This window comes from Schistocerca piceifrons, chromosome 2 (assembly GCF_021461385.2).
Source record: "Schistocerca piceifrons isolate TAMUIC-IGC-003096 chromosome 2, iqSchPice1.1, whole genome shotgun sequence".
NCBI classification, from domain to species: Eukaryota; Metazoa; Arthropoda; class Insecta; order Orthoptera; family Acrididae; genus Schistocerca; species Schistocerca piceifrons.
In genome coordinates, this window is record NC_060139.1 from 956,318,659 (window position 1) to 956,343,581 (window position 24,923).

General features: G+C 43.7%; 1 pseudogene; it reads right to left on the reverse strand.

Moving 5' to 3' along the window:
• Positions 1-14,577: 14,577 nt before the first annotated feature.
• LOC124778546 lies at positions 14,578-14,696 on the reverse strand (annotated as a pseudogene).
• Between the last annotated feature and the right edge of the window lie 10,227 nt (positions 14,697-24,923).

The window sequence follows — 24,923 nt, forward strand, 5'->3', positions numbered from 1 at the left end:
AGCTCTGCAAATGACGAAGAAATTGAAGAAATGTATTATCAAATAAAAGAAATTATTCAGATAGTCATGGGTGACTGGAACTCGATAGTAGGAAAAGGAAGAGAAGGGAACGTAGTAGATGAGTATGGAATGGGAGTAAGGAATGAAATAGGAAGCCGCCTGGTAGAATTTTGCGTAGAGTGTAAGTTAATCATACCTAACACTTGGTTTAAGAATCATGAAAGAAGGTTGTATACATGGAAGAAGCCTGGAGACACTGTAGATTAAAACTGAAGAAACTGCAAAAAGGTGGGAAATTGAGGAGATGGGACCTGGATAAACTGAAAGAACCACAGGTTGTAGAGAGGTTCCGGGAGAGCATTAGGGAAAGATTGACAAGAATGGGGGAAAGAAATACAGTAGAAGAAGAATGGGTAGCTTTGAGAGACGAAGTAGAGAAGGTAGCAGAGGATCAAGTAGATAAAAAGACGAGGGTAATAGAAATCCTTGGGTAACACAAGAGATAATGAATTTAATTGATGAAAGAAGAAAATACAAAAATGCAGTAAATGAAGCAGGCAAAAAGAAATACAAACGTCTCAAAAATGAGATCGACAGGAAGTGCAAAATGGATAAGCAAGGATGGCTAGAGGACAAACGTAAGGATGTAGAGGCGCATATCACTAGCGGTAAGATAGATACTGCCTACAGGAAAATTAAAGAGACCTTTGGAGAAAAGAGAACGACTTGCATGAATATCAAGAGCTCTGATGGAAACCCAGTACTAAGCAAAGAAGGGAAAGCTATATGTGAAACCTTCCCGTTTCCTCTATATCTCTTTTTTTTGTTACGCAACCTTCCCTTCTACAATGACCTATGAAACCTTCCCTTAGGATTTCTATCTCTTGCTTAATAATAACAAATGAAATCTTCCCTTTGAAATTAATTCTCTTTCTCAATCTTCGCATACAAATTTAAATGCTGCTTATTAAAAGTGATTTTATGATTATTTCGACGAAACACAGAATGTGTCATCGTCGTGGCCCTCAGTCATTACCTGCAATAACCCAAAACTGTTCCTTACCTTCTTTACTGTTACTGGATCGCCATCTGACTGCTACATCGAACTGCGACGTGAATATACATACTCTGTTTTACTACTCTCTATTAGCTGCTGGTGGGCTGTCATAATAAGAGGCTGTATTTATTACCAAAACTGACTTATTCTTTAATAGCAAAGTTGACGTTATTCTTTAATTAATTTGGCTGAAATTACGTAATTTATAGTTAAACTTTTTCTGACAACAATAAAATTTTTTCAGAGTTTTACGTTGATGGGATGGATTATAACCATTAATGCAATATTGCTGGCAATAATTAATTATATTCTGAATGAAAAGATTTCACAAACGTTCGAATGGGATTTACTTTTTACAATAATCTCAGAACTAGCATTGCGCAAACATACCTCCAGTAGTCTTGAGTTTCTCAAAAAAATGATTCAATAGTATTAGTTCCTCTTATGATAACAGTTAGCTGATGTCTCTGTACATACGTTTGTAATCTCTTGTAAATCATAGGCAGGCTGACAGGCACACCGCTCCTCTCAACCTCTCGCTGCTACCGACTCGCTTCACATCTCGCTTACTACTGACTTCCTACGATCGCTTAAGTGCGGTCTCTCCCGCCAACAATGCTTTCTGGTGCCGACAATCCCTGCTACCATTACAAAATGTATCAATGCGCGGTCTTTCCCGCTCTTTTCTTAAAATATATCCATACTCGGTCTCTCCCGCCCTTTTTAAAATTACATCCTGCCAACAATACTTTGGTGCAGACATTCCGTGCTACCACAATTACTTCCAACATGACAAATATTAATTATTCCTACTTAATCCTATTAATAAAAAATAAACATCTTTCATAAATTGTGGTTTGACAATACACAATAGAAATATACACGTCTTACATATGGACAGATTGCAATGTCGCGATCAGCAGTAATGAAGCGGTGCTAACAATGTGCACAAGGCAGCACATACTTAAGTGATTTTCACGAAGGAGGAAAGCCATTGACGTCGACCACAGGCGACATTGTTTAAACAATCGAGAAACTCATTTTCAGCCATCGCAGATTTTACGACGATGTCGACGTACCCACAGCGTTTGACGAATGGCTTGATGACTAAGGAGTAGATTCATACCGTCGATGATTCAACTATTAGTAGAATGTTCCGACCGTTGTTTAAAGGGACTAGATGACTATGTATAAAACAATTTATCTCTTTCACTTTGATGTGTTGTACAGCAAACAATAAAACTTACTTCGCTAGCCACAATGATATGTAACTTAATACCATGTTTTGCAAACCGATTTTGTCATACAAGAATTACATTTGCTTAAGATTCCTCTAATGTATCTCCGCCTTGCATCTGCTTCCCCTTCAGTCTGTTTATGTGGTCGTTCCAAGTTAACCCCCAGATATTTTACGGTACTTATTGATTCCAGTAATTTATTGCCATCGTTTAATGAAACAGGAACGGGTCTTTCCGCCTATTTATGTGTAATACTGTAGGGTAATTTTATACATCTACTGAAACGCCAAAAAAGAAAGAAACTGGTATAGGCATACGCATTCAAATACAGAGATGCGTAAACAGGCAGAATACGTCCATGAGTTCGGCAACGCACATATAAGAAAGGTGTCTGGCGCAGTTGTTAGATCGGCTACTGCTGCTACAATGGCAGGTTATCAAGATTTAAGTGAGTCTGAACGTGGAGTTATACTCAGCGTACGAGCGATGGGACACAGCATCTCCGAGGTAGCGATAAAGGGGATTGTACCGTACGACCATTTCACGATTGTACCGTGAATGTCAGGAATCGAGTAAAACATCAAATCTCCGACACCGCTGCGGCCGGAAAAAGATCCTGCAGGAACGGGACCAACGACAACTGAAGAGAATCGTTCAGTGTGGCAGAAGTGCAACCCTTCCGCAAATTGCTGCAGATTTCAATGTTGGGCCGTCAACAAGTGTCAGCGTGCGAACCATTCAACGAAACATCATCGCTATGGGCTTTCGGAGCCGAAGGCCCACTTGTTTACCCTTGATGTCTGCACGACAAAAAGCTTTACGCCTCGCCTGCGCCAGTCAACACGACATTGGACTGTTGATGACTGGATACATGTTACTTTACTTTACTTTTTCGTGTCCGGAAACTACAATTTGTTTGCCCAGTATTGGGCAATGTCCAATGCTTCTTCTTTAGCCAGCCATAGATCGTCGAGGGTGCATCTGTGGGGGCAGGCAGGGCATTGTAGGAGATGTTCCATGTCCTGTCGAGTGCCGCAGTCGCATTTGTCGTCAGTTTCGTCCAACAAACCCCATTTGATCAGATTAGATTTCACAGGAGCCACCCCAGTTCTGATGCGGTTAAGCATTCTCCAGGTTTTCAATCACCAGAAACGCCGCTTGGTGGGTCCTCTCTTAGTGGATAGTAGATGGGGGGCTCATCTAAGGCGCAACTTAGGAAACGGCGTCCGGATTTGAGTCTGCTGGGGCCACACTCTAGCCCAAATATTGAGTGACTGGCATCAAAGGTTTGTTTTAGCTTCTCGGTATGTTCATGGGCTTTCCTACGTGAGTCAGGGTTTGTGAAACCTTCGAGCCGGCCGCGGTGGTCTAGCGGTTCTAGGCGCTCAGTCCGGAACCGCGCGACTGCTATGGTCGCATGTTCGAATCCTGCCTCGGGCATGGATGTGTGTGATGTCCGTAGGTTAGTTAGGTTTAACTAGTTCTAAGTTCTAGGGGACTGATGATCACAGATGTTAAGTCCCATAGTGCTCAGAGCCATTTGAAACCTGCGACCCTGTGAAGATTTTCTATGGGTGTTGGTTTCATGCAGCCTGTCACTATCCTGCATGTTTCATTCAAGCTAATATCTAACTTTTTTGCGTGGGCGGATCTGCACCATACCGGGCAGGCATATTCTGCAGTTGAGAAGCACAAAGCTTGGGCTGAAGTTCTGACCACGGTAGGTTTGGCAACCCATTTGCTATTGGGCAGCTTTCTTATTAGGGAATTTCGTGCTTCTACTTTTTTGAGTGTTTTTTCTCAATGATACTTGTCTGTCAATGTTCTGACCAGCACGACCCCAAGGTAGGTGGGAGTTTCTGTGTGTTCTAGTAATGTCCCATCCCAGGTAACATTGAGCTTGTTCTTTGCCTGCCTCGAGTTCAGATGGAATACACTCACTTGAGTTTTGGAGGGATTGGGTTTTAGAGAATTCTTTTTGTAGTAGGTTGACATTGTAGAAAGGGCGGTTTCTAGTTTCTCCTCGATGGCTTCAAACCTGCTGCCTTGAACTGTTATTGCCAGGTCGTCTGCATATACAAAAGTTTTGGTTTTGTCTGGAGTTGGTTGGTCATTTGTATATATGTTGAATAGGATTAGCGCCAACACGCTCCCTTTGACGAGCCCATTTTTCTGATTCCACCATCGACTCTTTTTCCTCTCAAGCATTACGAAGAACTGTCTATTTTGGAGCAGTCTATTTTGTCTATTTTGACTAGGTGGTAGTTTTCAGGGTCTCGTAGGTTTTATGCAGTAGTGTCCGGTGATCTACTGTATCATAGGCGGAACTTAGGTCGACTAGTGCCAGCCCGGTGATTAGTTTATTCTCAAACCCATCCTCGATATGTTCTGTCAATGCCAGAATTTGACTGGTACAGGACTTTCCAGGTCTAAAACTTGCCTGGTATGGAATTAGCTTCGAGTGAACGATCTTCTCTATTCTGTTGAGGATCAATCTTTCATAGAGCTTAAACAGGTGGCAGAGAAGGGTTATGGGTCGATAGCTCTTCGGAGACTCTGGGTCCTTCCCAGGTTTAAGGAGAGCCACCACTTTTGACTTCCTCAACAGTTTCGGGATTTGAAAGGTTTCACGGCACTCGTCAAAAAGTCCATGTATACAGTCCCTGGCGCCAAGGCCGAAGTTTTTAATCTGTTCCATGTAAATATCATCAAACCCAGCGGATTTCCCATTCTTCATGGTATTTATGCCATTTTTCAACTCTCTCATAGTAAATGGTTTCTGGAAGTTGGTGTTTTCCGTTGGCAGTAGGCGTGTGATTTTAGTTTTCTGACGTTTGGAGTTGAACTTGCTGTTTAGAAGGAGTTGGTTGGCCACCTGGTTTGGAGTTATGTTGGCCGGGGCCTTGCTTAGCCATGGGTCACCATCCAGATTCTTAATCAGGTTCCAGGCTATTTTGCTACTGTGGGACATGTCCATTCTTTCTAGGGTTGCTATCCACTTCTTCTCGCGTGCCTCGCTGAGGGCTGACATCAAAGCTGTGCCACAGGTGATGGTTTCGTCGCTGAATGGGTCTTCCGCGAACAATACTTGATACTTCTCCAGGATGTCCTTTGAGGCATTTGAGAGCCATGGGATATAGTGTTGTCTGCAGCCCCTAGGAATATAGCGTCTAGATACCTTTCGCAAAGTCTCAACAAAGATAATTGTTTGGTGTTGGGGTCATACTGGCTAATTCCTCATCCAGCGCTTGGGAATATTCTTACCACCTAGCCTTTTTAAAGTTGAATCCCCTACGGAAAGGTATTGTTGAGTAGACGTGAATTCCAATAGGTCGATGTTGTGTCTTTGGGAGTGCATCATATACTCTTTTGCAGCAGGTGTCGTAGATGCTCCGGCTGACGAAGCAAATATCGGAATTGTAACCTCGCTTCCAAATTTTGCTGTTGAAGGAGCAGGGGAGCTTGGGGTCGTGGAGAAGTGAGAGGTTATTTGCCTCAGCCCATTGTTCTAGCAGCTGACCATTGGCGTCTGTCTCGTCGTAGCCCCAGGTGGTGCTGTGGCTGATAAAGTCGACCACAACGAAGTGTGTCCTTTGGTTGTTGAAGCTTTCTGGCGTTGAAATGTGTAAGTTCTGGCCGGGGGGTTTATATGCGGAGCGTATTGTAAATGATCCACTCTCTATAGCTAACACTTCAATGTTGTTGGTGGTTGTCTTACTCGTGGAAGAGAGCATCATCTCGGGTCTGGTAAATATTACGCTCCCATACCTTCTGTGAGGTGCTCCTACTGCCGAGCGCATTCCTTTGATATTGGGCCTGTTTGCTGTTTCATCTCTATGCGTTTCCTGCAGGCACAGTACGTCCCATTTTTCTGATTGGCATAGTTGCGATATTACATCCTCTTTATTCTTGGTGATTCCCTCGACGTTCAGGCTGACGATCGTCAGGGTTGGCCCTGAAGAGGACCTGTTTTTGTTTTTGGCTTTTGATTGCATTGGTTTCCGATGGTGGAAGGTTTGGCCGTTGTCCGATTGGGCAACGTTTCCGGGGAGTGCCGGCACTTTGCTTTCTTCTATGTAGCATGTGAGTAAAATGCACACGTGGAGGCACCTTCCTTGCTCCCCTGGAAATATGTTGCCTGGTCGAACGAGTCTCATTTCAAATTGAATCGAGCGAATGGGTGTATACGGGTGTGGAGACAACCTCACTAATCCATGGACCCTGCGTATAAGCTGGGAACTTTTCGAGCTGGTAAAGGTGTGTGCAGTTGGCGTGATATGAGACCCCTGATACGTCTAGAAACGATTCTTACAATGTGAGACCTTAACTTTTCCCGGAGAATTGAATGTTCAAATAACTTACGGGTTTGCTGCCGGGTGACGTCGTCGACCACCTCCAATATTTCGACAGGAGCACACCCTGCCATTCTCAAGGCACAAATGCACATTTCTTCCTCCTTGCATTTGTGCCTTGAGAATGGCAGGGTGTGCTCCTGTCGAAATATTGGCGGTGGTCGACGACGTCACCCGGCAGCAAACCCGTAAGTTATTTGAACGATTCTTACAGGTGACACGTGCGAAAGCATCCTGTCTGCTCACGTGCATCCATTCATGTCCACTGTGCATTCCTACGGACTTACGCAATTCCAGGAGGTATATATACACCGAAGGTATATATACATAATGTGTGCGTGTAAATGTGAATGAATGATCTGTGTGCAGGGTAAATCTAACGTGATGTATGATATTGTCTTTTAAATTGATAATGGTTAATTATTTTTATCACAGATCTTCTTACAATCTTCTAAGCCGTAGAAATGTTAACACAGACTTATTACACCCAACACTCCGGTATGCTAAATAATTCATTATAATTATTTCCTTTTATTGCAGTTATGTTATCGTGTAGATACTTTGTTTCAAGCCAAAGCAAAAACAATATATGAACATGATCTCTTTTGTTCTCTGGGCTTGAAACTTTACGATTTATGTGTACGTATATTTATTAGTAGCAAACTGGTTTGTTAACTTTAATTGCATGAAGCAGATTTATTTACAGCTTTCTCTGTAATGGCGCCAACGTTAAAAATAACGTACTCGATATCTGTGGCCCAGTACGGAAAAATTTCAATCAGAAAATGAAAATTATGACTGAGAAATTTAATCCTTTCATAAATGCATAAATTGAATAAATTATCTGAATAATATCTGGACTGGAAGAGACGTAATTACCAAAAATAGTTGTGTCTACCGTAATGGCGGACAACAATAGTGTAAGATCGTAATTGATAAAACGTTTAATTACTGCAGGAAAGGAAACAGTTCTTCTATAAATAAAAGATGGTTTCAATAGTACAAATAACATTTTGTATTCTAAAAACGTCTTAGATAAATTAACAATTATTACGGTTATTACAGATCTCTTAACATGGAACTTAGGAAGAGTGCGTTTTTCTAAATCAGTGGTACTACTCGAACAGGTACAATACCTTCTATTTTATCTGACAAATGAAAATTAACAGAGTATATATTGTGTTCTTTAATCATTGTCTACACAGATAATAAACCGTGATTATTGTCTTTGTCCTTTTCACTCGATGCACTTCACATGAGAAATATGTCAATGCTTTTCACATATTACAGAAAAGTATTAAGTCTTTTTTTTAAGTATATTCACAGGGGATAATACGCCAGGAGACGGCACAATACGTTACATATATGTTCGTTGAGGGTCGCCTACCAGTCCCTGCACAAAGTACCTATTCTATGTAGATGTAGCTGCATTTCATTACAGTTTCGTAGCGCTGCGAGTTACTAATATATAATGGCAACGTCTGTCAACAGTCTTGGAGAGCTGCGGATGTTATTCGCCAGATAATTCACATGAGTATCGTGACTAGCAGCGGAAATATAACATTGCCTTGGACTAGTTCCGATGTTACTTTCGCATCAGATGATTTCGATCCATTACGAACGACGTCTTCTTTTCTACCTTAAACAGAAATTTGTAAATCCTGTTACAATGCTGGTTCCACGTCCGTTATACGCTCCTGTTCTCTTCACTAAGCGAGTATTTGAAACGCGTCTGCTATCCGCGCCGACTTATTTCCTAAATGCCTCAGTCCACTATTCTTTGGAAAGTATCGTATTTCTGACAGGTTTCACAATCTAGTTGCCTATCACAGAATCTCTGAGTAATAACACATGGTATGTCTCACGGAGATGATTTTGACTGCAAGAGCCAACCAGATGCCTTGTGCGAATTTCAGTTAGGAGAAAATGTAGCCGACACAGAGCGCCATTCTGGGCTAAGTTTTGGTAACGACCGACACTACTATTCCGTTTCATCATATTGCTACACATATTTGTGTGAGATTGTTACATGCTCTTGGTTTAGGTCGCATGCTTCACATACGTTTCTGGCGGGACGTATTGTTTTTCGAGTCATGTTCGTGCGGAATAAATTATCGCGTAACGTTTTTGTTTAAATTCTACATCTACATCATTTATACTCCGCAAGCCACCCAACGGTGTGTCGCGGAGGGCACTTTACGTGCCACTTTCATTACCTCCCTTTCCTGTTCCAGTAGCGTATGGTTCGTGGGAAGAACGATTGCCGGAAAGACTCCGTGCGCGCTCGAATCTCTCTAATTTTACATTCGTGATCTCCTCGAGAGGTACAAGTAGGGGGAAGCAATATATTCGACACCTCATCCAGAAACGCATCCTCTCGAAACCTGGCCAGCAAGCTACACCGTGATGCAGAGCGCGTCTCTTGCAGAGTCTGCACTTGAGTTTGCTAAACATCTCCGTAACGCTATCACGCTTACCAAATAACCCTGTGACGAAACGCTTCGCTCTTCTTCCGACCTGGTACGGATCCCACACTGATGAGCAATACTCAAGTATAGGTCGAACGAGTGTTTTGTAAGCCACCTCCTTTGTTGATGGACTGCATTTCCTAAGGACTCTCCCGAGTTCGAGCCCCGGTCCGGGACACAGATTTAATCTGCCAGCGCACGCTCCGCTGCAGAGTGAAAACTTCATCCTTCATCAAATGGAATACCGTATTTCTTTGTACCAGGTTCGGAAACATTGTCCCACTTGGATAACAATATCCAGTTATGCTTCTCACATCTGTGGGCACCCATTACAAACTCCCCTCCCCCCCCCTCTCTCTCTCTATCTCTCTCTCTCTCTCTCTCTCTCTCTCTCTCTCTCTCTCTCTCGCTTTGAAGTATTAGTAAGCAGACTGCTTTGATAATTCTTTTTACTCGTGTTGCAAAACTAGTTATCTGATGGCTGGCACACAGTGTGAGATAGTTTGTAATAGCAGCTATTGGGTCTCCTATCCTTAAATACAGTACTTGAATACTAGATCACATGTACTGAAAGTAGCAGTATTCGTCTATTCATTATGTTCGAATCCCTTTGCTGGACCATGAAACTACGTAGCTTTGCATTTTTACGACCGTTACTGTGATTATTATGACCCATTTAACGGCACTTATGCTACAAAAAATACACACGCTCCGTCCCATTATGCCTTATTCTTTTGTATATGTAAAATTTTCAAACCGGCCGTGGTGGCCGAGCGGTTCCAGGCGCTTCAGTCTGGAACCGCGCGACCGCTGCGTTCGCAGGTTCAAATCCTGCCTCGGGCATGGATGTGTGTGATGTCCTTAGGTTAGTTAGGTTTAAGTAGTTCTAAGTCTAGGGAACTGATGACGACAGATGTTACTTCCCATAGTGCTTAGAGCTATTTGAACCATTTTAATTTTCTCTCACAAGGTTCGTTAAGGCCCTCCAGTTTTAAGTTTTCAACTCCACGGTAAATACCTGTGTTGCAGCTGTCGGTGATTGCAGTTGCTACCGGCAGCCAACGTCTTTAGATCAGTCTTCTACATAATTTCGTCGAGAATCGTTATGATACAAAAGTTCATTTCTTGGACATATAATTTCAGATCGTAGAAGTGCCAAAGGCACTGGCACTGCACCCATCTTCTTCTATAAGAGGGAACTCATTGCACGATGAAGTCACGAGTTTTGCAAAATTCATTAAGATTCACTAACATGAAACCTGCTGGCAGATTAAAACTGTGTGCCGGACCGAGACTCCAACTCGGGACCTTTGTCTTTCGCGGGAAAGTGCTGCAGCGAGTGAGCTATCCAAGCACGACTCCAGACCCTCTTCTTAGCTTTAGTTCCACCAGTATTTCGTCTCCTACCTTCCAAACTTCACAGAAGCTCTCCTGTGATCCTTGCAAGACTAGCACTTCTCGAAGAAAGGATAATGCGAAGACATGGCTTAGCCGCAGCCTGGGGGATATTTCTACAACGGAATTTTCATTCTGCAGCGGAGTGTGTGTTGATATGAAACTTCCTTTCTTCCAGGAGTGCCAGTCTTCCAAGGATCGCAGGAGTGTTTCTGTGAATTTTGGAAGGTAGGAAACGAGGTATTGGCGGAAGTAAACTGTGAGGACAGGTCGTGAGTCGTGCTTGGTTCAAAATGGCTCTGAGCACTATCGGACTCAACTTCTGAGGTCATCAGTCCCTTAGAACTTAGAACTGCTTAAACCTAACTAAGCTAAGGACATCACACACATCCATGCCCGAGGCAGGATTCGAACCTGCGACCGTATCTCAGTCAGTAGAGCACTTGCCCGTAAAACGGAAAGGTCCCGAGTTCGAGTCCCGGTCCGGGTTTAATCTGCCAGCGCACGTTACGCTGCAGAGTGAAAGCTTCATCCTGGATTCACCGATATATTTCCTTTACATTTTTGAAAGTTTAACTGTTTTGTCACTGAACTTTTCGAATCTGCATTATCTCAGGGCTTTGCCTGAGAAATGGCCATAAAACAGTTTAGAAATACTTTCGAAATTTCAGTAGCGCTTTTAAATCAAAGAAAAACGGTTAGCTTTGAAATTTGTAAGTGTATCAAATACTTGAAGATTCACGGTATCTCTGTAGCAGCCGTGATCTATAGCATTCTATATCACGTGGACGGATGGAGTCAGCAGAGTTTCGCAAGATTTACATTTTCGAAATACATTTTGACTCCTAAAAAGATGATTTTCACCCTTCGGAGAGTTCAGAAGATCCGATCAGAACGTGTTGCATGCCAGTACAATAGACTGGCATCATGGAAAAAGGCCTATGTGCATTTGTCCGGCGACCTTCCCATTTCAATCATTCGGAAAAATTCATTGCCTCAGCGACATACGCCACCCCACAAAAAAGGTGTAGCACTCAAATGAGGAGGAGGAAGCGAAAGGAAATTTCACCAGGCTGAGAATTTGCATGATATTATTTCACTGGTCACATAATCGAGTCATATATATAAGCAATATGGCAATATGAGACCATTTATCTATATGACGTTGCACACCGTCTGGCGTTGATGCAAGCAGTGAGCTGGTAAGCATGTCGTACAGTCGTTGTATCCTCTCATGAGTCACTATGGCCCGCAAACGCCGTACCTGGTCGTTGACATCCTGAATACTGGCACTGCAGCGGAGTTCACGTCCGAAATGGTCCGATAAACGTTCTGTCAGAGACAGGTCGGGAGATACACTACAGGCCATTAAAATTGCTACACCACGAAGATTACGTGCTACAGACGCGGAATATAACCGACAGGAAGAAAATGCTGTGATATACAAATGATTAACTTTTCAGAGCATTCACACAAGTTTGGCGCCGCTGGCGACACCTACAACGTGCTGACATGAGGAAAGTTTCCAACCGATTTCTCATACACAAACAGCAGCTGACCGGCGTTGCCTGGTGAAACGTTGTTATGACGCCTCGTGTAAGGAGGAGAAATGCGTACCATCAGGTTTCCGACTTTGATAAAGGTCGGATTGTAGCCTATCACGATTTCGGTTTATCGTATCGCGACAGTGCTGCTCGCGTTAGTCGAGATCCAATGACTGTTAGCTGAATATGGAATCGGTGAGTTCAGGAGGGTAGATCGGAACGCCGTGCTGGGCGGCCGGTGTGGCCGTGCGGTTCTAAGCGCTTCAGTTTGGAACCGCGTGACCGCTACGGTCGCAGATTCGAATCCTGCCTCGGGCATGGATGTGTGTCATGTCCTTAGGTTAGTTAGGTTTAAGTAGTTCTAAGTTCTAGGGGACTGATGACCTTAGAAGTTAAGTCCCATAGTGCTCAGAGCCATTTGAACCATTTGAACGCCGTGCTGGATCCCAAAGGCCTCGTATCACTAGCAGTCGAGATGACAGGCATCTTATCCGCATGGCTGTAACGGATCGTGCAGGCACGTCTCGATCCCTGAGTCAACAGATGGGGACGTTTGCAAGAGAACAACCATCTTCAAGAACAGTTCGGCGACGTTTGCAGCAGCATGGACTATCACACCGGAGACCAAGGCTGCGGTTACTCTTGACGCTACATCACAAACAGGAGCGCCTGCGATGGTGTACTCAACGATGAACCTGGGTGCACGAATGGCAAAACGCTATTTTTTCGGGTGAATCCAGGTTCTTTTTACACCATCATGATGGTCACATCCATGTTTGGCGACATCGCGGTGAACGCACATTGGAAGCGTGTATTCGTCATCGCCATACTGGCGTATCACCCGGCGTGATGATATGGGGTGTCGTTGGTTACACGTCTCGGTCACCTCTTGTTCGTATTGACGGCACTTTCAACAGTGGACGTTACATTTCAGATGTGTTACGACCCGTGGCTCAACCCTACGTTCCATCAGGATACTGCACGACCGAAGTTGCAGGTCCTGTACGGGCCCTTCTAGATACTGAAACTGTTCGACTGCTGCCGTGGCCAGCACATTGTCCAGGTCTCTCACCAATTGAAAACATCTGGTCAATGGTGACTGAGCAACTGGCTCGTCACAATGCGCCAGTCACTACTATTGATGAACTGTCGTATCGTGTTGAAGCTGCATTGGCAGCTGTACCTGTACACGCCATTCAAGCTCTGTTTGACTCAATGCCGTTATTACGGCCAGAGGTTGTTGCTCAGAGTACTGATTTCTCCGGATCTATGCACCCAAATTGCGTGAAAATGTAATCACATGTCAGTTCTAGTATAATATATTTGTCCAATGAATACCCGTTTATCATCTGCATTTCTTCTTGGTGTAGCAATTTTAATGGCCAGCAGTGTATTCCTGGCCACAGGGGGACCACAACATCACTTTGACAGTCCATAGAGACGTGGGCCGTGTTTGAAAAAGCATTGTCCTGTTGAAAAATGGCACCACTGTACTGTCGCATGACAGCTAACCCTTGAGGAAGCAGGATGTCTGTGACGCACCGCTGCACTGTTCAAAGTTAATTACCGACAGTCGTGACCTCAAGACGTATCTGAAGACTTCCCCTGCACTGTAATACCAGGAGTAACACTGCTGTAGCTTGCCAAAACTTTGCAAAAATGTGAATTCTTCCAGATTCCTCCGATGTTCACCGACGACGGTCATGCAGTTAGTGCAGAACCAAAGTTCATCGATGAACACAATCAGCAGTCCATGCTTCCCAGTCACGGCACCAGTCCAAACGCAGCCATTTGTTTTAAGGTGTTAATGGTAGCCTAAGCATGGGACAGTAATCCTCTAGTCTGGTTGCTGCTAGTCTGCGACCAATGAAGCGGGACGACAGTAAATGTTACAGGGATCCAATTATTCGTTCTCGGTTGGCAGGGGCAAATGTGTTTGGTACGTAATACGGCTATCCTCCTTTATGGTGCTCAGACGTGGTCGAATGGAACCTTGACGAAGAGTATTTTTACCTTAAAGTTCCCATCCATCCCATCATCGAGCTACCGTCACATACGAATACCGCACAAATCTGGATATTGCACAGCTCGACTACCCAGTCAAATGGAGATCCACAGTGAGGGCCATTTCTATGTTAGGTGCTGACAACGCTTTCTCACTCGAGTACTCTTCATCTTCGTGTCCTGTACTCTGATCATTATGCAACGTTCGACTCACTTGACGTCTCTTACATACTCTACCAGGTCTGCAACAATATTAAACACGAATAACTATTATGCACTCTGGTGGCTGTTCTACTTGTGACAGAGAATCGTGTGTACGTGTACGGAGTACATAAAACTCCTCGGAAAACCCAACGTACCGACCGACCCCCGTGTCATTGTCAGCCGATAGGGTTGCTAGATGAGGACTTGGAGGGGCATGTGGTTAGCTCACCGCTCTACGGGCAGTTGTAGCGGAGCCGCTGCTTCTTGGTCAGGTAGCCCCTCCTTTGGCCTCACAAACGCTGAGTGCAGCCTGCTTGCCAACAGCTCTCGACAGACGCAGACGGTCACCCATACAAGTGCTAGCCAAGCCCGACAGCGCTTAACTTCGGTGATCTGACGGGAACCAGTGTTACCACTGAGGCACGGCCGTTGGCGTGTGAAGCACAGGATGACCCAAAAGTCCATTAACATTTTGAATGCACTAATTGACAGAATAATGTAGGCAGTGATGTCAGAACTTGACACACATGTCTGAAATGACATGAGAGTGTATTGAAATCAAAGCCCAGTGCAAAAACCGGCCAACGTACGCCGCTGGACAGCGGAGTGCTGCTTGTCAAATTGTCAGCGTGTTGGGTGAGAGGCTCTTCGGTATGGTGCAGAATCGCATCAGCTCTAGCTTGGATGATAAACACCTGCTGGAAGATACAAATTTTATGCAGGTTGGCGCTCCACCCCATATTAGAACACGCGTGAAGGATGTCTTGCGCACATCGTTTGGCGAGTATCGCATGCTGAGCCGACATTTCCGTCATGCTCACCCTCCGAAGTCCCCATACCTCAGTCCGTGTGATTATTGGTTGTGGGGATACCTGAGACCACAAGTCTACCGCGATCGTCCGACGTCATTAGAGATGCAAAACGACAACATCCTACACCAATATCTCACGATACCTACTAATAAGCTGTATAGTGCTGTTCACAACATTGTCCCTCGGCTACAGATATTGTTGATTTGTTGATAAATGACGGCCAACATTTCTTATAAGTAACATAGTCTTGTAATGCAAATTGTTGCTTTTGTGTCATAGTTTCAGTAAAATCCCATGTCATTTCAAGCATGTTTGTCAATTTGTACCTTTCTACCTACATTATTCCGTAAAATGTTGAATTGTCAAATGTTAATGGACTTTTGGGTCACCCTGTGCACTGACAACCGACCATGTCTTCTGGCTGAATCACTCTTTTTGCCAGTCAGTGTATTTCTTTCATAATCCGAGCAGTGTTCTTTGGTGAAAGTGTGTTTCCAACGCTTTGGACATTGATAAGGTTACCTGTTCTTCGTATTGCAAGTTCCTGACGCTCCTCGCCCCACCTAAAGATTTCTTTTCCATTACTTTTATTTCTGTGCCATTTCTGTGCTACTGACAGGTCTCCTGAAGGTCGCTCTCAACCAAACGTTAATTCGTTACGTTTTGTCAGGATTGACTGAGACGCATTTCCATAAACTGCAGGTTCATTGTGTATCAACGACCCGTGCACTCATTGTTCCTGCAAAACGATGATGTCAACACCGCATACAGACTTTGACTAATATTAATGAGCTGATTCGCAGTGACGTGCATCCAGGTACGAAACTCATAAATATCAAACACACTTTGACATCGGAATATTCATTATTCTGCTTGCGGGTGCAAAAATTTGTGAATGAGGTACGAGTCTGACTGTATTGATTCACTGTCGAGTACATTCCGTTTGCAAATTTGCACTTCGTTATAAGAGTTGTAGTAGCATCAGCACATAGCGATAACGTCAGAGGCTCGCCTTCAACCACACCACACTCAGTTTGCATTGGCAAGAACAATTTTCAGTGTTTATTCAGCGTCGCATGGACAGCCGACCGGTTAGTAGCTACAAACTAGTTCAAATGGAGATGAGTGGTGAATTTATCCATTATATCGTTACCAGAATGGAAAATGCTCGTATCGTAGGACAATAAAAGGCGAATGCGTCCTGGGCAGAATTAGTGATGTAAAAGAAGGAAACTGGTTTTTCTGCTTACCTAGCAGCTTCAAAGACATTTAAATCAAATCGTCGTGACATATTCATGATTTTTTACTTGTTAGTTTTAGTACCTACCTCATGCAGTGTAATGCATAGTGTCAGGTAAAGTAACGTGTTACGTGATGTCATGTCGTATAACATGAAACATGCCATCATGTCATCCAACACTGCATTTGTTATTTCGTGCAATATTGTGAGTGTGTGGGTTTTATTTTGTCAAGTTGCGCAATGTACTGATCCTACAAGCTCCCTTTGGCACCTGCAAGAAACAATTTCCACCTCACACTATTACAGAAGTCAGACAGACGCTCCTAATGTACCAATAAGAACTGCTTGAAAAACATTCAGCAACAAATATCTTCTGGAGTCGTCCGCAGTAAGGAAAAGACACAAAAATGTTCTATATTCTTACGTAACTAGTGGAATACTTGGGTACTGGAGCACTGGAGTATTGTTAGTTAGTGTAAGAAAAACATTAAACGAACGAAGAATGTTAATTATTGCAAAAAAATTCTGAGAAATCAAGTGAAACTTTATCTTATAAAATAATAAATTTCCCGGTTCTTTTCGGAACAGTAGATTGCCTCTTATGAATAGGAATACTTTTGTTTTACAAAGTATGGAAAGATTCTTTTCTCCCTTTTCTTTAAGAATGTTATTTACTTGGCAGAATGGCTGAGAGCCGCACCTGCACAACTTGAATAACTTTTCTAGGTACAGTCAAGGCTGTCGCGTGAGAAATGTAATGGAGTGTACTGTTATGGAGGACAGATGGGGCTCACATACGCTGTAGCGCGCAATACCGTGAGCTGCGGCGACTGCTGCCTGCGTCGCTCACTGCTGACAAATAACAACTATCTCTTTCTGTCTGGCTTGACCTTCGCTGATCAAACCCTCCCTAAACCTTGATGAAATCAAGGACTCCTATCTGTCCCTAGTCTAACTATTGGCGCGGTACACTGGTCAGATAACCGGTCCACCATGATGCCACTCAATATTCGCTCACAGGCGTTTAACTAGCACTCTGTCCGTGTTCACACCACACAATAAGTGTGGCAGCCAACACAGTGAACAATACTTAATCACGAGCGACTCAATACAGAGTATCACTCCGATTCGCTAACAACAGAGGTGCTCTCCCAGTGAAGTACTGAGGAGAGACTTTGTTCCTCGCTCTTTGCGTACATGTACGACCACACTCGCTCTCGTTACGTGTTCCCGCTCCAAGAGCGACAATGGAATAGCTCCTTTTTCTGGAAAAATTTCAAGGGTATATCATTCGCTGTCTTCCCTCACTCCTCTGGCTCTTTGCATCAGAAATATTCCGCCCATCAGCGTTGCTCTTTTAAACGGAAGAATGACGTTTCGTTTAAGTCGACCAATGCAGACATATGTAGCATCTCCGTTAGGCATATACTGTCCTCCTGTGAGAACTCCGTAACTATGCAGTTGGTCCATCCAAAAATGCATATTCTGGGCGCTCCCACACAATTTGCTTTTAAGTCGAACAGGGGGGTCGTTATCCCTTCGCTCTGGCAAAAGCCGTGCTGTCTCTGGGCGGTAACTCCAGCTGAAGTAGGTATGTTGACTCACCCCTCTGAAGCGACAGGCCTCCCAGTGGGCTGGTTCCCTCTTTAGAACAAAAATACCTGTGGCCATCATGTTGTGTACGCCAGCCTCGACTTTTTCAACCTCGTTGCACACTTGCGATTTACTTATTAGATTTGCATATCGCTTACATGAAGTAATACAAAAATGACTCTACCTTATCGAGTTTGGGTTCGAATGAAGCGTCTTTATGTGCAGAATACGATTGTGAGGACGGAATATGTAAGAAATGAAGGTCAGGAGACCACGCCACCTTACAATATGACACGTGTCTTTAAGGTTCAGGATGCATCCTTCCCCACTCTAGGATACTTCCTGTTATAGATGCCCCCCCTCCCCCCATCACTCTCGGATACTTCCTTTTGTAAACCATCGACACCAATTTTGTAAAGGTCTTGTTGCTACTGCTGTGGAGGCCGAGTTTGTGAATTCGTGAAATGGCTTCTGGTACAGTACACTGCTAAGACAATTTCTCCCTGCCACTATTACACAGTTGTGCCCCAGGGTAAGGTACCAGGATAGGAGAACGCATGCTCTGCAACACCCCAACAAATTAGTAACAAAGACACACAAATGAGTTAAAAGGTTTACTTATCTTTGTGTCTTGACGAATAAGAAGTCTGCAACACTACTTGTAATATACTACAAAAAAGGCTCTCACTGGCTCCGTGCAAATAATCTTAGGTAAACTTCAGAGTACATAGCAAATGCAAATACAACAACTATCTGTTCACTTCTAACAGCTCACTAAACGACGTTCCCTGTCTAAGTCAGTCCTGGACGATGATCTATAACCAAGTGGGCGAGACCTGCTCTTCTATCTTCCGAGTTGGGTTCTCCGTTGTCCGGTCATTGGCAGATTGTACTCGGCCGGCAATTGGCCGAAGCGAAGTCGGTATCTTCCTTCTCAGCGCCGTCCTTGGCGCTGGTGGAACTCGGGCAAGTGGCGAGTCTCTATGGCACTGGCAACAGCTCGCACCTTAGCGTCTGTGATTCTTTTGGCCTGGTTGTGTCTTGTGCGGACGACACAGCGCTTCCCGTTGTAGATGCATCCCACTCTCTAGAAACACATAAATTTGTGTCTGTTTGTTCTTACATCCCTCACCATAAACGTAATGGGGGAAGTAGGATCAACTGGCAGAAAGGCGCGAATATGTCATGTGCTTTTATTTGAATCTCTCTGAAGCTTCCAGATAAATCAAAAAGCTAGTTCCCTTCTTTTACATCTCCAATTCTGTCCAGGACATATTCGTCTTTTTTGTGCTAAGACAGGAGCATTTCTCCATTCCGGTTTCCCAACTTTTCCCCTACCATGGTTCTGACAAAACACTGCCATAGGTTGGTAACCGATGTAGATTTTTGTTAATTCCGGCGACGACAGAACCGGTATAGGTTATTTTATTAGCTTTCGAACTATGTTTCTTATATCATGAGTAGTTATGCAGTACTGTTTGAAGCTCAGATAACGATCACATCACACATCATCCTGTGTCAGGTTACCCAGTTGTGTTCCTCTGCGCACCCACTCACTAGCCCCTGCGGAACCACCGGGAATTCGGGAATTGATCAATGTCACCCAGAGGAACTACTCAGGCAAATGTGCTAGTTATTTTCATTGTCCTATCGTCATGTAACTTAAAAATGGCGACAACCTCATCCCCTCCGGTCTGATGAATCAATGAGGATCTTGCACCCGCTCCATATCTTCATCTCTTATAACTGGGGCACTTGCGTTGGAGGGGTTACGCTGCAGCAGGACAGCTTAGTGAGAGGATGTGTCTATTGACACCAGCAGAGACATCAATCAGGCAGACATGTAAAGCACTCTCATTTTTACTTATTTTCAATATTTATGCCGTTTCCCCAATTTTATATATTTTCCACAGCTTTCCTGTTTTATAACTTGAGACACACTGGAAGATATGGTGATGATGTAAGCGTTGTCTGTATGTTTATCACAAATTACATCATTCTAGGTCTATTTGTTAATATCATTTTAGTACTACGTTACACCATCAGAGACCTCACCCAGGCAGAAGCGTAATCACTCTCAGTTTCATGTATTTTTTCATATTTTTCTCAATTTTACGTATTTTTGACTTATCTTCGTGTTTTTACCGGGTTTTCCGCAATTTTCGTATTTTATCCAATTACGCAAGGCTGTTCAAGACGTCGCGTCGAATTCGTGATGCTCATGCAACCACATTGCTGTAACTTCCTGAATTAAAGTCACTAATACTGAGCCACACGTCCCCGACTCCATCTTTTAAAACTGGGACACTCCGGAGCTGGACACCTTAGGGACAGAGCGAGTAAGTTTGTTAACAACAAATTACGTCACTTGAAATATTTTTAACATTTCGAACAGCCAGCAGACGTCTCACGCAGGTAGATATGTAAGTGATAGTGGGAAGGAAATTCCAAGACATAGGTGGAAATATCAAATACTGATACGCACTTAGATTACGAGGAGCTCCTCCCCTGTATTCGTCGGATAATGCCGATACGGCATGGAACTCCTCGCACAATGGTGGTCGTCAGATCTTGGACGGGATAGAGGTACGTGTACGTGTAACACTACGCCAGGCCTTCTCCCAAGGCGTGGTAGAGAAATTTGAATAATGTACGTATGATTATCTCTGGCCTAGTAGCTGTCACAACTGACACACAGTCGTTCAGGGATAGAGCGTCCCACTACAGCGTAACCTGTTGTAACTTGTCGACGCGTTTGCAGATAAACGCTGCTAACAGTTTAAGTGCCGAGCATTCCCCTCCCCGCCCCCAACCTCTCTCTCTCTCTCTCTCTCTCTCTCTCTCTCTCTCCTCTCTCTCTCCAACATCACCTAAAGAAACCAGTCATAAGTCGCAGACGCTTACATGATCGCCATAGGAAATCTGTGGATTCCTTTGTAAATACCCGTTGTTAACAGTTTAAGCGTCACAGACATCCCTCAATCCACCCCTTTCGTTCTGGATGTATCATGAACATACACCCCCTCCTCCCTCCAATCGCCATTCTTTTGAAACAATCGTCGGTGACCCCTTTTCACAGTCAGGTAGCCTCCCAGGTGGAATGAAGACTCGTAACAAAATTGACCCTACAGGTATAAGTGACATTACCATAAGCCTCGTATATTGGACGGGGGAGGGGGGGGGGGACAACGCTCAACGCTTACAACCTCGCCATATCTTCCAGTGTGTCTCAAATTATAAAACAGGAAAGTTGTGGAAAATACATAAAATTGGGGAAACTACATAAATATTGAAAATAAGTAAAAACGCGAGTACTTTACGTTTCTGCCTGAGTGATGTCTCTGTTGGTGTCAAAAGACACACGCCCGTTGCGCATTTTGATCACAATAGCCATACATCAACACGATATCGACCTTTTCCGCAATTGGTAAACGGTAATGTATCACGATGCAAATACCGTCCGCACTGGCAGACTGTTACGTGATACCACGTATTTATACGTTTGTGACTATTACAGCGCCATCTATCACAAAGCGAAAATGTGGTCCAACTAAAACATTCATATTTCTTTACGTATTACACGAATATGTAATAAAAATGGGGGGTTCCTATTTTAAAAAACGCAGTTGACATCCGTTTCATCTATGGCAGCGCCATCTAGCGGGCCAACCATAGCGCCATCTGGTTTCCCCCTTCAAGCTAGACAAGTTTCGTTCTTGGTAGTTTTTTGGTTTGACGCTTATTTCGTGAGATATTTGGCCCGGTCACAATCAATGGTCCACCCTGTATAGGCGTTTCCGACCGCTGCGCCGTGTTCTGCCTGTTTACATATCCCTGTATTTGAATACGCATGCCTAAACCAGTTTCTTTGACTCTTCAGTGTAGATCTACAACAACATCAGTACTCCGCACGCCACCTGAAAGCGTGTGACGGAGTGTACTTCTGTACCGCTAACTGTATCCCCCTTCCCCGTTCCACTCGCGAACGACGAAGCCTCTCTATTAGCTCTAATTTCTCGAATTTTGTCATCGTGGTCATTTCGCAAGATGTATGTGTGGAAGTAATATGTCGCCTGACTCCTCTCTGAAAGTATTCAAAAGAAATTTTAGTAGTAAATAAAACTCCTGTCTTGTAGCGTAGGAGTTTGTTGAGCACCACTGGAACGCTCACGCGCCGAATAAATAATCCCGTGACGAAACATGCCACTCTTCTTTGGATCTTCTATCAAGCCTACCTCGTAATGGTCCCAGATTGATGAACACTATTCAAGAATCGGTCGAACAAGGGCATTGTAAGAAATTTTTTTCGTGGATGAATTACATTTCCTTAAGATTCTTCCTACGAATCTCAGTCTGGAATCTCCTTTAACCGCTGTTTGTTTATGTGGTCATTCCATTTCAGATCGCTTTGTGTAATTACTCGTAGATATTTTATGGTATGCACTGTTTCCAGCAATTTCTCATCAAGTTGCATAATACTGGATTTCTTTTTCTATCTACGCGCAACGTATTATATTTGTCTACGTCCTGCGTCAACTGTCAGAGACTGGTCTATTCCTCAATCTTTGTGGGTTATTTTACAAATCGATGCTGTCTTATGGTGATGCTACAAACGCATCATCTGTGAACAGACTTAAAGAGCTTCCGACGATTTCTATTAGATCATACATATACATTGGAAAGAGGAATGGCCCTATCACACTTCATTGGGGTACTGCGGAAATTACCTCTACAACTGCGATTTTGTTCCTTTAAGAGCGATGTGTTGTGTTCTATTTCCAAGTTCTGAATCCAATCTTTTTTACTGCTTCCTTTTCAGAAACAAATGTTTCTTCTCTTATGTTCTCTGACATTATACGTAACTGTCTATAATTCAATGTCCCCAATACCATTTTTGCAGCATGATAGATAGTGCTTTCTGTACTGTATATTGTACATTTCTCGATAATCGATTTTTTGGGACTGGACGTCTTCTGGCCATGTACCATTTTCGTATATCTCCATTTGACAAAGCTGTAATTTCTGCTATGCCTTTTTCAGCCATACACTGAAATAACAGAATATTGAAAAAGGTTTTAAACTTTATATAGTTTATGGATCAAAACATAGAACAGAATTGCAGTTGAATTTAGTGTATTGTAAGAACTCTGTCACCGTATTTAGAAGACTCAAATGGTATTGGCACATTTAAAAACTCATGCTCGTGGCCCAGACGGCATCCGAGCCTATTACATCTGACTTACAATGCAGTGACACGACATTCAGACCTCGGAGATCGCATGGAAGTAGATGCTTCGAGAGGTTCTCGTAGTAGTAGTAATTGACGGCATCACCCGGCATGATTTGACGCCGCGACTGGTGTTCTTCACCAAGCCATTTTACCCGGACAGTAAACAATCGTTCCCCATCATACTCCCCGTGCCAATCTCTCTGAATGAACTCGGCTATCGGCAGCTGTTTCTCGCTCGCACTGACGCAACACTGGCGCTCAGCGACCGTTAACAATTATTGGGTACCTCGTTCCTGGCGACGGTCATTTATCTGAGTTGATGGAAACGAGGTTTCCCATTGGCTGGCCTGACGTAGCCGCGCCTGTGTGCTGATTGGTTTCCGGGCAATTACACACGTACGAGTCGCCTCATAAATCTTATGCTCGACTTTTATTGCCTCGAAACGTAACGTTAAATGTACCGTATTGTAACAAAAGCTCTCATCCTGCATTTATAGCTAATTAGGCACGTACAACAATAATAAGAGAAAGATAGTGCATGCCAACATACACACATTGACAGCGAAGTCATTTATTTTTTCATTTCCTCGTTACATAAGCGTTGTAAGTTACCAATTCGTGATTCTTTGCTTGCAGTCAATATTTACCCTCCAAACGGAAATACATTTGAACTTATAATTTTCTCCACATGAGTATTAAACAGCGGAAAATTACAAATCGGACTATTAAGGTGCACTATCGCACAGGCTCATTGAATATAAAGAAATCAAAATGAGGGGAAAATTACCACGTCAGATGACCTTTTGTGAAAGGGTAGGAATGTACCATGTACCAGGTCGTTAAAACTGAAGTTCAGCTACTCACAGAGGTCCAGTGTGGGCTGCAACTCTCGTGTGGAAGCGGAACTTGGTAGCCACGTTACTGTGCTAATGCGGAACTGATTTAAACTGGAAAAAAAATTAGTTCCAATTTCGGCCACTAGCGCAAATCTGGTGCTGTATAGCATCTCATGCATATCTCTAGTGCTCATATCGAGCAAGCTGTCTAAGTATCGTTTAATAATAAAACCAATATTATCCCATTCTCACTTGTTTAACCCTTTCTGTCCACGTCCCATTTATAATCCATTTCATACGGAAACGTTTCTATACGTCTTTCTTACATTCATAGCGCCACATTTCCACCTGGTGGCCAGAACTGGAACTAATTTTTTTCAGCATTAATCGCTTCCTCATTAACGCAATAGAATACATACCAAGTTTCGCTGCCATGCGATAATTTCAGGCCACAATGGACCTCTGTGGGTAGCTGCATTTTTATTATAATCATCGGGCATAACTACACTACTGGCCACTGAAATTGCTACACCAAGAAGAAATGCAGATGAGAAACGAGAATTCATCGGACAAATATATTATACTAGAACTGACATGTGATTACATTTTCACGCAATTTGGGTGCATAGATCCTGAGAAATCAGTACCCAGAACAACCACCTCTGGCCGTAAAAACGATCCTGATACGTCTGGGCATTGAGTCAAACAGAGCTTGTATGGCGTGTACAGGTACAGTTGCCCATGCAGCTTCAACACAATACCACAGTTCATCAAGAGTAGTGACTGGTATATTATGACGAGCCAGTTGCTCGGCCACCATTGACCAGACGTTTCCAATTGGTGAGAGATCTGGAGAATGTGCTGGCCAGGGCAGCAGTCGAACATTTTCTGTATCCAGAAAGGCCGGTACAGGACCCGCAACATACGGTTGTGCATTATCCTGCTGAAAT